Raw genomic sequence first — 14,302 nt, forward strand, 5'->3', positions numbered from 1 at the left:
GTTCCTACCATAAAGATCACCTAAAGTCTTACACCTCAATTCTCTCCTGTCATGACGGTCATCGGGTTAAAAAATAAGGAAATAGGGAACTGCGCAGGTATTATGCTCTCGGCAAATATTGGCGTAGAAAGCTTATTTACCTAACAATATAATTATTATCGCCTCAGGATTAAACGACGAAGAACTACGTAATAAATTCCCTACGCACTTATTATGCTTCACTGCTCGTAGTACTACGCACCTGTCTTTTGATATCAACAATTAGAGTCATGTGTCCCTTGCGGCGTACCTTACATTATATAAATGATTTGCGTAATAAACATACTAATCGCTACTAATACTATCAATGAGGAGGAATAGTAGACGATAATACTTGGGTAGGCGATTAAATATATTCCAAAAAAGACATGCTTTATTCCAAAATAGAAACTTTGTTTAACACATTTATTGAGGGCATGCAAAGTCCCCAACCCGCACTTGGCCAGCGTGGTGGACTCAAGGCCTAACCCCTCCCTCATTACGGGAGGAGACCCTTGCCCAGCAGTGGGACATTAATGGGTTAAATTTATTTTATTTATTTATATAGACATGCTTCTTTCTCGAAAAAATAACGCATTGATGGTTTAAATTACTAAGAAAATACATAAATACATTTTAACTGATTGAATGTGTTTTAGTTTGTTCTTCTTTGACATCGAAACAGGTCGAAGAATGACATGATTTTCCCTTAGGATATATTTGGAGATCTGATCAGTGTGATTACTAACTTTTTCGGCGTTAATTGCTTTTTCCCTGCCCAGGTAAAGCCACGGTAACCCATAGTATTACATAAATCCACTAAAAGCATATTCTAGTAATCCACCTAAAGTCTCTTCCACAACGGCCAAATGACAAGCCTATTTACGTAAAAGCCTCCCGTTTGTAATCCTTACACCTTTATTCTCTAATACATAAAGTTTATATTCGTATAACACTTGAAGTTTGCAATGCAATGTTGAGGTTTTGTGTCCCGAATTATTCAAAGTGACGTCACGATGTTGATTAAATTTGCGTTGATGTGTTTTGGTCACGTTGAGGTAATTTTGATGCTATGTGTGCCCTTATGATGTGTGAAAATAAACAGGATCTCTCAAAATACCTTTTCAGGTAGTTCTCTCTACAGTTAGCGTAGTAATTACGATAGCCTTTCTGTCTGTCTGTTAAGCTTTTACGGCTAATGCTCTGAACCGATTTTGATGAAATTTGGGCAGAGGTGTACCTTATACTTACCTCTGCCCAAATTTCATCAAAATCGTTTTTTTTCAAAATCCACCACTAAATTATAGATATAGGCGATAAAAATTTGTAAACAACAGTTAGAACATAACTAGACTAACTAGAGTTCTCATATATACATACATACATAAGAACACGCCTTTTTCGTACAGGTGTAGGCAGAAACCAAAGGAGAGTTTACGTTATCTTTTATTTAAGTATTTCTTTTCGACAAAGTATCCTTCGTTTTAATATTTAGTAACTTACCTGATTCCTTAAGTTAAATATATTTTGGACCTCCAGTTAGTCAGAATTCTACGCACATTATTGTCACCTTTTGAAATTCAAACTGAACTTACCTCAAAAAGACATTGCTACTGATTACGAGAATCTGGCCTCGTTAAAACATAACCCTATTTATCGCAGTCGGTCAACATTAAATCCGCCCGCAGTGAAATTGTAATCCCTCTTCATACAGTTCTACTGACCAATAACACGACGCAATCATTTACTGGTTCACTCATTCGAACCAATGAAATAGCGCTTCGATTATTTTCCAATTATTTATGAATAAATTTCAATTGAAAATGGTTTTAATAGTTGTACAATGCCTATTGTTATGGAGTTATGGTTGTTTTTATTTTTTGTACGTACTGCGGCTCTTGCCTGTGCTGTGGTATTGTTTCTTAATAAAAATGTGAGAATATAAATGTTTTTTTAATGTTTATTGTTCCTGATGTTTACTGTTCTATAATATTTAAGGTTGCCAAAACGTATGATTTGTTATGTTTACTTCATCTAGTTAGGCCTAAAGGTTTGTGTTGTTTGTAGATATGCACATACATACGTCAGGTAATATACCGGCGGGACTCAAATCTATTATCGCGCGGTCGCAAGCTGATTGTCTTAACAAATTGCTTTATTTAATTTCGTTGTTCATGGAAAATGCAGAAACAATACTATGACAATATTAGTTGCAATAATCCGCCATCGTAGCGAGTTACCTCTTAAATTATATTATTTATTAAATTGCTAAGTATTCAGTTTTCAATCAACTATTAAACGAGAAATTTTCGAAACAGGAAATACTTTGAAACTAACCAAATTGCTTCGTACAGATTAATGTGGAATCCCGAGATGGATGGCAAGTACAAATTCTTAGAAGTTCAAAAGCCATCAGTGCTTTATCCTGCTCATATATTATTAGTTAGAGCGAGAGGTTAAAAGATACTGTATAATTAATTCAGTGCCGTATACGCATTTACATTTATATTGATATACTATTTTGTGCCTCCGACTTCTTTCTTGTGGAAAGATTTTTCAGTGTACAAATTATTTCATAAGTTGTAACCTATCTGTGTGCCAAATTTCATCAAAATATATTAAGTCGTTTTTGCGTAAAAAAATATCTAACATACTATTGCTGCAGCGCTCAAAGGGTTATGTATTTTGTAATATTTAACGTTTTCAGAAATCACACACGTTTATAAATAAAATATAGCCTTGTTCCCATTAGGATCGGCAGATAAAAAAGCAAACCACTTGTAAGTTTGCTTACTACAGACTTTCTTTGCTTCGTTTATATAAAAAATCTTGTCATATATTTTAATTATATTACTGTTTTATAATGTTCGCCGCATTTCAGTGTGCATTCTAAAAGTTCACGTCTGTTCAAACCGGGCATTCTTTGACCCACAATCAGAATTACGTAGAATAAAATGTTCACAAACATTATTTTATGAAACACAGCCTTGTATTGTCGTATTATAGCCATTGTTTGTAGAAAACAAAAAAATAAAGGCAAAAATATTTAACAGAACGTTATAATGGTAATAAGCTGTTATTTAACATGCTTTTTATTTATAACTAAATATGACCCGCGTTCGCGTACCCTGCTCATGTTGTTGACGTTCTCGCTTCTGTTATGTGTAATTTTTAAGGTATCTCCGGGCAAAATTTCTACGGGAAAGTTTCACAGCTTAAAAGTAAATTTCAGATTACCAATCTGATAGTAACAGCAAACGTATGAAAAACTGTCAATATTCCATTTGCTTAACTATCTGATACTTATCCAGAAGTGGTTAAATCGGACATAACTGTTTCTAGAGCCAATCTATCCGTCTATATTTAGGCGAATTGTTTTTGATATCTCTCCTACCCCTTTTATGAGGTACATTTAGCGGTAGTTTATCTATTCAATAGCGTTTAAACTCATATAAAAAAAACTGTTCAAATAGATAAACTACCGCTTAATGTGCCACAGAAACCGGGCATTAGACGGTTAAGTTTTAAGTCTGTCACGAACAAACCAAAATGTTGAGTCACATTTAAAAAATAATTTCACCGGCCTAACCTTGACAGCAGCAACATACAGCCTTTAGCATTTATAATTAAAATAATATGGATGTAAATTATAACGATGGTAATGTCAGAATAAAATTTCCTTTGAGGTAAATCCATGTATCGCCGAAAGCGGTGTGTTCAGCAAATTCTATGTAGTTGTTATATATTAATATTATATACGAATATTAAGGTAAATTTGCAAATGTTTCAAAGAATTCTGTTACGCTATTTTTGGGTTTATCCTTGTTCAGTTTGTAATGAAACCGACTTCAACTGGGGGTTGTAATTAATTACCTTGTTACTTGTAATGGTAGAAAGTAGGCTTTATTATCATAATTGAAGTAAACTTTATTTTATTCTCATGTTTTAAAATGTACTCTATGTATAGCCTATCTCTTATACTACGCATGTGTCTCCTCTCGGAGTAAGAGCTTTTGGCTATGATTCTACCGCGCGTGGCCAGTGTGGGATTAATGACTCTGTATTCCTTCAAGTCCTGTCCATTTTAAAGAAAAAGTTTGTTAAAAATTATTCCTTTTAATGGTTGACAAAATTTGTAAGAAAAATAAAACATGTGACAAAAGTTTATAAGGATTGTACAAAGATGTGTTCTCTGGTCTCTACTTGCCTCTATAGGAAAAAGGCGTAATTTTATGTATGAATGTAACTTTCATTTAATACTGCAACAAATTTGATTAGAAAAACCTTTTTGACCCAATTATATGAACCAACCCACAAATTGAACCCGAGACCTAACAATAACCAGACCTTACCCAGGTCAATCCTTTCGTTATTAAAAAAGGTTTCATGCGACTGTTACATGAAGTATAATATCAACATATTATTATTAGAATACAGTAGTTGGACCTCTTGATAATAAAAGGAATATTATATTTTAATATCACTAATGATTTCTTACCAAATAATATTCTATGTAGGAACTAGCTTTTGCGCGCGACTTCGTCCGCGTGGTTTGTGACTTAGAATAGATTTTTCATACAAACTTTCATCCCCTTGGGGGTAGAGTTGATTAAAATCCGGTATATCCTTAGGTATCTGCTAAGAAATACCGGATGCTTACGTTATAATATCTAACTGGATGCCTAATTTCAGTCCGATCCGTCCAGTGGTTTGGGCTGTGCCTTGAAAGATCACTCCCACAATTCTTGCCTCTTAGGAAAAAAAAGATTAAACGACTGAAAAAAAAATCTGTAACAAAAACTAAATCTTTATTTTGTTTCTTAAAAGAGTAATAAATATAACCGATACAATCTAACAAAACAAAGAGCGTCACGGCTTGGCAACATGCTTATCTCGAGATCGTGTATCTTCATGGAGTCACATGCATCGGTGGACTTTTAACAATGTTTGCCAGTACATGCCAAATAACGCAATGCGTCAATCTGCAAATGACTGTTGAATGATATTATGTGTTATCAACTGAATGAACTCGTGTAAACAAATACTTATGTGCATCGTAAAATCTATGATAGTTTTAATAAAGATATAGGATAGTTTTAATAGAGGATTTATTGAATTTTAAGGATTGTTTGGTTTGCCTATATCTTAAAATATAATTTTGTGTCCTTATATTGCTGATGTCGGCACTTAAAGCATTTTTCTCTCCGTGTGCACGAACAATTCCGTTTAATAACTTCCTTATTTAATTTTCTTAATGTTATTTTTTTTTCTTAGTATTTTAATCTCCTCATGTATCATTTTGGTCAATTTCAAATTCAATGCCATTAATGTTGAATTTGCACTTCATATTTAAGCGGCATAAACATGAACATAATAGCCTGCACGTAACGTGGAAAAAGTTGGAAAAATTTTAGGTTCCGAGCCCAACAATTACCCCGGCTCCACATGAATGAAAAAAACAGTCTAGTCTCTCAGTTATATTTCTACATCATATTTACCGATTCCTTTATTTGTAAACACAGCCAATCTTACTTCAACTTTCTTGGCAAATAAAACCATAACTGTATATTTCTCACCGATATTCGCCTCAAGACTTGACAGGCTGTTAATTTGTTTGCTTACAAACGTCACAGTCACTCGCATCCTTACAGCCGAAGATGTGCTCATGATATCGACTGAATGATAAACAGGAAAGAGGGTTGTCGTACGTATCTTTGACAAACGGTATGTCAGTTTAAAGGAAGTTTGATAACATTGTTATAGTAGAAAGTTCACCCGACGTTTAATTTTCAATCGCGTTTATGACCCGTTGCATTATAATATTATGTGTAGTCGCGAGAGTTTAAAAACGTTAATATTAGAAAGTGTTTGGTATATTGGGTCTATTACCTTATAAGCTTTTTTCATGTGATAATCGATATGGTGCTATGTATGTTTGGCCTGTTTACCCTATTTAAAGCCGTAAAACCAAAATTGTTTAATTAATACAGTGGGTATTTTTTTGCTACTTGTTTACTAAATATAGTCCAATTTTGCTTGATTGGTTTTTGATTTTGATATTTAGATTTTCGAGTCGGAAATTAACTTTCAAAAAATTAACTAAAGTAATAATAACTTAATAGGAAATTGTCTACTCGTGCTAACTTTAAAATAAATAATAAATAGTCTTTACGAACATTTCTAAATAATTCATTTTCCCAAAATAGGTTACATAATAGTTAAGCAATAAAGTCATAAAAATCTTTTCATTTTGCGGTCCCACTACTAGAAAGCCAAGGTGTTCTAAAATGCACAAAGCGAAAGAAACCTTTGACGCGAGTCGCCTTGAGACTTGTGAGAAAAGCCTCGCTTTTGTGATACTTGTTCAGCGCCCACGACGTCACCTGCCTGCATTGTAAAGTCGTAGTCATTTGACAATTGTCAACAAATTAGGCAAAAATTGTTAGAATGGGTTAAAAATAAGAAGGGTATTTGTACACCAGTACTTTTGAATAGGTGATCAAATAATACTTACTAGTAGAGTAAATAATAGTGGAAATTATTTTTACCATTAGTAGAAACTAGCTAGCCGTCAAATAAGATACAAAATCTTGTGTTTATAATTGAAAATGGGCAAGACAAGATTGACTGCCTCCGTGGCGCAGTGGTTTAGGTCACCACACCGCTACCATTGCATCAGGAGGTCGTGGGTTCGATTCCCATTCAGAGCAATTACTTGTAGGATCCACAAATAATTGTTGCGGGTCTATTTGAACTTTGCATCCGTTGTTTGTATGTTTGTAAAAGTTCCTGCTTTCATACAACGTAGAAAACTTTAAATACTTAAATAAAGAGTATTATCTCGAGGTTGTTAATTGCCACTTCTTAATATGATTATCAAGCTTACAAGCCTATCTGTGATACAATCATTAGTTAGTTAAACTGATTCATCTAACTTTTTCTCCTACCTTGGTTTGCAAAAACTTGTCAAATAGCCTACTGTGGATCCTTGCATAAACAAACACATTAATGGACGGAAAATACAAGTGAACACGAGCTCACAACTTGTATGTTCTACAATAAGAAGTTGGTAACCCTACGTATAAAAATATATACGTATAATAATATTGAACGAATGTGAAGGAAACGTATTGACAACATCGTGTATTATGATTATCCAGCTGCTTACTGCCGAAGCGACATGATTGAGGATAAGGATTTATTTATATATTACCTCATAAGTGCTTTGATAGTCATTTCTTTGGATATCGTAAGCATAGTAATTTCATATTAGTTTCTCAATATTGTGTGTTATTTGTTACGTATTTAATGTATGGAAATGTCTTTAATTGTTTATCTTCGCAGTTTAAGTCCATAGTTCCCCAACTAGCACACAAGCGCTATAACAAGCTGCACAATGGCCGGTTAAAGGATTTTTATAACGCCTTAGGCTCCTTAGTAAGAAGTATAGTGGTTCTATAAGCGGCTACAGATCTCTTGTAGCGTCAAATAGGCCCATACTGTCCAGCTTATAGCTCGATATTGGATCTACAGTGGTCGTAAATAGTAATTATAATAGTACGTAGTATAGTAGTAATACAGGAGCGCTAAAATAAGATGAAGGTGGTATAATCGCGCTACAAGAGCTTTTTCGCAGCTTCTTGGCGCTTACCAGCTGTTGTACAGAGGTGGTTAGCGCCACGAGCGTTCGAAAAAGCTCTTGCAGCGCGATTATACCACCTTTACCTTATTTTAGCTCTACTGTGTAACGGTTATAAATGCTAACGCTCTAAATTAGTAATATGGTCGGTTTATTATGGTGTAAACTAAATATATTTTTTTAAAATGAATCATCAGTGACAAATGAGGAGACATTTTATTTTTACGGATTGGATTATTAAAATAACAAGTAGTCTATCGCTTTTATTTCTTTGTGTACGTGATATGAAAGTGCGAGTTCCAGTTTGCTGTCAATATATGTGTATATTATCGTCAATATTTTCATGCGCCCTCAAAATATTCAGTTTTAAATGCAAAAATTATATAGATATGTGGATTTGGAAATTGTATTTTGAACATAAATAAGACTTTGAGGGTTACAGATAATTTAATGAGGGTTATAGGTAATAAAAAATGATTTTAATTATGTTAACGTTACCAGGCTATAGATTTATATGATCTTCAAAAGATCGTAATAACCTCAAAAAATATGTTTACCAAATGCTATAATGGCGTCTCGATCAAGCAGCTCTCAGAGTTGGTTACATCTGCTCTAGCGCCTTAAGCTGTACAAAGGCTCTAGTGTTTGCTGTTGTAGACCTCAAGGTTCTGCAGTTGTGGCATAAGAGTGCTTCAATATAACTGTTTTGGTCGCACACCAGCATTTTACTCGTACTTTTAGGGGTCAGTCGTTGAATATTAAAATAGTTTGAAAATCATTTTTTTTTATTTATTTTATTTATTTTATTTATTTTATTTATTTTATTTATTTTATTTATCTTATTTATCTTATTTATTTTATTTATTTTATTTATTTTATTTATTTTATTTATTTTATTTATTTTATTTATTTTATTTATTTTATTTATTTTATTTATTTTATTTATTTTATTTATTTTATTTATTTTATTTATTTTATTTATTTTATTTATTTTATTTATTTTATTTATTTTATTTATTTTATTTATTTTATTTATTTTATTTATTTTATTTATTTTATTTATTTTATTTATTTTATTTATTTTATTTATTTTATTTATTTTATTTATTTTATTTATTTTATTTATTTTATTTATTTTATTTATTTTATTTATTTTATTTATTTTATTTATTTTATTTATTTTATTTATTTTATTTATTTTATTTATTTTATTTATTTTATTTATTTTATTTATTTTATTTATTTTATTTTATTCTTTAAAAACAGTTGACAGACTGAACCACCACTGCACCTATGTAAATATATTATGATAATAATTTTAAGCTTTAGTATAAAGGTATATTACCCGGTTATAGCGCTTTAGGTGCTTAACATAATTCTGTAATCCCCATGGCTGTAAAAATGTTTCGAATGATACCTTATACATCTATTTGCCGTACAGAAGCCATATAAATATCTGATATAACGCTCAAGGCGCTATTAAAGACCTACGCAACTCTTTTATAGATGAGTAATACACTAGCCCTAAAAAAATCTGTTATAGAACCTAAGGCATTACAAAAAGCTTATTTACGCTCTTGAGCGCTATAAGCGCAACGCATAACTCCGTTTAAACTCCTTTATCTCCTAAAGTCCCCTTATACAGTTAACGGTGTTATAGAAGATTCCATTAACTCCGTTATACTTCCCTAGGCTGTCTAGCGATGCAATTACATGCTCATATATCACTATAAGTCATTAGTTTCCTACTAAACGGCTACTGTCCCGCCTAGCTGTTAAAGGGTTTTTTAAATAGCTAGTATAGAACTTATAGAGAATTGTACAGCATTTGAACGACTCTTATGCAACTATCAGGCTGTATAACGACTGCATAAGCAGCTTGTGTGCTAGTTGGGTCGGGTTCCGGTTTAGGAAGTTACTCGTAGATGTTGAGATAATATTCTCAAAAACATTTTGAGTTCAGTTAAAGATTAAATTTTCATTTTTTTATCATTTAATTCTCTTTTCTTATGCTATGGAAATAAATGTATTGTAAACATAATACCATCGAAGCGATTTGTTGTATGATAACTTTTAAAACAACGCGTCCTTTTTTTAAATTAATATACGGGAATTAACGTGAACACGTCTTTAACCACAGAGTAGAGTTCATTTTACCTTGAATTGCTTGACGTTTCGGCGCAGGTTACACCAGCCGTGTTTGCAGGCTGACTGTTTTATTTAGTTTCACGAACATTAAATAAAATAACAACTAGAGCTCTCTAATATACTTTACTTTACAACATTAATTAATAAAGAAATTTGAATGTTCGTTAATTAATCCGTAATCCCCGCATTTGATAATTACAAAAGTAAGCTTTAGCTGAATAATTATATTTAATAGGATTATTTAGGTCAAACGCAGATCATAGTAATTACATTTAGGACTTGCGTATTATCTTAATATTGTTGTATAAAAGGTGCTTTTTGTTTGTTACTATGAAGCGAAGTGTTTTATTGTAGCGAAGTGGTGTGTAAAGAAAAATCCTTCTTATATTATAAATGCAAACGTTTGTGAGGATGCACATATGTTTGTTACTCTATCACTCAAAAAATATGTGATTTGGATGAAATTTAGTTCACTGATAATTTATAGCGTGGATTAACACATAGGATACGTTTAAACTACTAAAATTTTTAAATACATTTTAAAAATCAAAATAAGTAGTCCATACAAAAAGCATTTTAGCATAATAACATCTCATAAAAAAACTTTTACAACTAATAGGTATGTTAACTTTGAACCCATTACGACAGTCGTGTTGTAACTAAAACACGTTTAATGTTCTTTGTTGACCATTAAACTAATATAATAGTTTTAACCTAGAAATACATGTTTAAGTAGTAATAAAGATAACTTTAGATTAGCTTACATTAAAACGTAGAAAACTTTTACTACAATGTCCCTTAACATATTAAGCATTTTGTTGGACTTAACGACAAAAGCACAAGCTAATTATAAACTACTAGCTGACCCGCGCAACTTCGCTTGCGTCACATATAAGAGAATGGGTCATAATTTTCCCCGTTTTTGTAACATTTTTCGTTACTACTCCGCTCCTAATAGCCGAAGCGTGATGTTATATAGCCTAAAGCCTTCCTCGATAAATGGTCTATCTAACACTGAAAGAATTTTTCAAATCGGACCAGTAGTTCCTGAGATTAGCGCGTTCAAACAAACAAACAAACAATCAAACTCTTCAGCTTTATAATATTAGTATAGATATAGATAAAACTCAATTCGGAGATTAAACTCAAACTCTATTAAGAAACCCTTTACAAACGCTTTAAATACTAGCAATTCTGTTATCCCTCCAGCTAAGCTGGTAGATTTGTATAGTGTGTTTGTCAGAAGCGAATGAAATAAGTGGGGCTCGAACCGACGACCTTTCGATCGCAAGATCGTCGCAATTGAAAAGCTTCGGGTTTGAATATTTTCCGCTTTCTGAAAAAGTCAATATCGCCAAAAGTTGAGAGTAGCCCCCACTTTAAATAAACCGGAATAGTTCTCGGATAACATATTCATAAGAAAGTAAAAGTGTGTCAAAGTTTCCTAAAGAGAATAATAATCAAGGCTAACGCACCCCTATCGGCGAATCGGACGCCTCTAAAACTTCAGTGCCCATCGTTAGGCTGTGTTTACATAAAAGATGTGCGAGGTAGAGAAGCGAAGCGTGAAGCGAAAATCTACTAGTAGGATGGCTTTAGAACTTTGCGATGATTTGCACGATATTGTCGAGTATGTAGTCTGAGTGGTAGTGCATACGGCTGTTGATCACGAGAATTCAGGTTTGGCTCCCAGGTCAGGCAAGGTTGTATTAAGTTTTTTTAAATTTCAGTGATTATGCTCGGAGTTTGATAACGCGTTTGAAACATTGTAATAGGCTTTCTACTTATTACGTGGTATAGACTCTATGCAGAAACGCTTCTTAACTTTAAGCGACTCTTAAGTATCAAACTGTCTGAATAGTTTTGATGAATGTCGTGGCAACAGGAATACTTACTACAAATCACTTAAGATATGTTTGCATTCGGCTATTAGTTTATAGGTAAAGGACGAAATATATCTTTGCCTTCACCTTCGGTTATATTAAGTACAAATAAAAGGTGTAAGTGAGAACGCAGCCTTATTGTACGATACACTTAACAAGTAAACAGGGTAAACTCAAACTTGTTACATATTCCGAACACGGAAGTTTGACTCAACTGTCCGTTGCCGAATAATTCCAGATGTTTGGTATTTGGGACGCAAGGGACGAATTCAAATGGTGTGGGGATTTTCCTTCACGTGGAATTGCGATCGAAGATTTCGGTTTATTAATATTGAAGTTAAGTTTCTAAGTCGAGCTACTAAGCTTTTTAGCTGTTAGTTAGAATAAGCCTAAATGATATGTAGTTTTAGCTAAACAGTGAATTAAAAAAATGTATTCTTTTTTATTTATTGTTTTCGACATATGAATGAGTGCAGTAACACAGAATGTATTTTGTTTAATTTTTTTGAATTTTGTATATTACGTATTTTTTATATTACTTAAGCTCTAATTGATCATGTATTTTTTTCAGGTAAGTATGGAGTCGTAGCTGGAACACAGGTTTGAATTAAAACTCATTAGAATGCGGAAAAATAATACGTGTACCTAATTTCTAAGCTTCTTACTTAACTAACTTCAATATGTCGATAAACATTGTATCATAACATTGCAGCTAGATGATGAAAGGGATTTTCAGTTTCATATCGAAATTCCAAAAAAGGTGTGTCAACTTTTCCCATGTCCCATTTTGTACCAAACGTTAACACACGTCAACTCAACACCGTGTCCCGGAAATATCCGTCCGTACCTTTATCTAACTATACGGAAAATTAAAGACATTTTACCTTAATTTAAACCCTCATTCGTACAAGTAATAAACCCAGTAGGTATCAGAAACTAGTGTGTAAATGTCCTCTGTTTATACCAAAACGGATTCAGCACATTAAGGTCCAATGTATGTATGCAGAGGTCCCACAAAATTTCATATTCGGTCGGCAATGTCATTTCGGCGGTGTGGGTTAAATTAAGGTTGTAGCACATATTACTTGGGAAAAGATTGACACGGTATTGATTTTTGCCTCACCCTCAACATAATGAGTGAGCACAACTTTTGAATAAATTACAATTTTAATGTTATATTGTTGTAATCTACGTAGTGAGTGTACGTAATGCCTGAAAAAGAAATTGGGTTTCAAGCTTCAGAATCTTAGTTTGAATGCTAACCTAGGCGGAGCCACGATGCCACTAATTATTAGTACTGGCTGTCTGACTGCGGGCTAGTATACTAGCCATCGGCACCCGATTAACAAAGCGCACATGTTACTATACTGATTGCTGTACACCGCAGTCTTGTCAGTAGGTACTTTCAATGTTTGAATGAAAACAAGCGACACCTAGCAGCTTGAGTTGATACGAAGAAATGTGTGTTCCAACCCTCAACCCCTCAGGTATGACGTCACGCGAGTATTTAAATATTTTCGCTACCTTTGTGCGGTGATAGGCTTACGTTTATATTTACGTTTAATTAGTGCGCGGTGGAACGTAATGGATTACTATTTACGTGCGTTTAAATGTACTGTCCATTAACAAGCTGTTAGTGTTTCGTTAATGGGGGTGCCTGGCTGAGGTTTGGGGACTATTAAGGTTGACACATTTCACAGTCCATGGATAAGGCTAAGTTCATATGACCGCGCGGTGCCGCGCGGAACTTTCGACCAAGCGGTACAAGATCGAAGTAGCTAGTATCGTCTACATCACCGCTCTGTCGCGCTACGACCCGCGCGCTTGTTCTTGAACCGCGCGGTTTCTCGGTTCTGTTACCGCGCGGTCATATGAACTTAGCCTTAATGTCAGATAGCCTACGCCGTAGATAAAGTGACAGTTGATGTATAAAAACAATTGTTAAAAATTCTCCTTATACCGATCGATATGTTTCGAAGAATCAGAAGTAATGAAACCTAGGCTTATTCCTGTTACGTTATTATAAAGAACCTAGGTGCGTTGCGTCCAGAGATCAGAGTTTAGAATTGAGTTCCGGCTAAGGCAAAATTTTAACTTCATTAGAAAGGACTGTAGTTGAAGCAAGCTGCAAAGAGATGGACACAAAAAGGGATATTTGATGAATACTTGGAATTGATTGTAATGAGCACCTTACAATGAAACAGTCACGGTCTGATCTCTGGCAATTTTTACAATCTATTCTGGTGCTGAAATGACTTGTGTCTTTGTTTGTACATGGTTAGTGAAATGCTAAGTTCTTAGATCGATACAGATCTACACGACTTTAAAGACAATTATGACTTATTTTATTATTTCTACGAAATTATCGGCTAGCTTATAATTTAAATTATAACAAAAATACTAGGTAATACCGTTTCCCTGAAACTCATATGAAACCGAAATAAAAATATTATCAAATAAAAATTTGAATACTATAAAAACCATGCGTTTTTAATCTGGTACAGTTTGATCCGTTTCTCTTTTTGATAGAGATGAAATGGTTCTTCGAATTTTTACTGAACACAGATTCATGGAAACGGATTGCATTTAAAATATATGGCGTGTTTGATAAACC

General features: G+C 33.4%; 2 protein-coding genes across 4 annotated transcripts in view; one reads left to right on the top strand and one right to left on the bottom strand.

Moving 5' to 3' along the window:
- LOC142979204 (tubulin beta-4B chain-like) overlaps nucleotides 1-14,302 on the bottom strand; it is a 66,705-nt gene that overhangs the window by 43,091 nt on the left and 9,312 nt on the right. The gene's annotated exons all lie outside the window — the stretch shown is intronic.
- LOC142979188 (diacylglycerol kinase eta) overlaps nucleotides 1-14,302 on the top strand; it is a 181,020-nt gene that overhangs the window by 41,008 nt on the left and 125,710 nt on the right. The window lies entirely within an intron of this gene.

The sequence above is a fragment of the Anticarsia gemmatalis genome, chromosome 2 (genome assembly GCF_050436995.1).
Source record: "Anticarsia gemmatalis isolate Benzon Research Colony breed Stoneville strain chromosome 2, ilAntGemm2 primary, whole genome shotgun sequence".
Lineage (NCBI taxonomy): Eukaryota > Metazoa > Arthropoda > Insecta > Lepidoptera > Erebidae > Anticarsia > Anticarsia gemmatalis.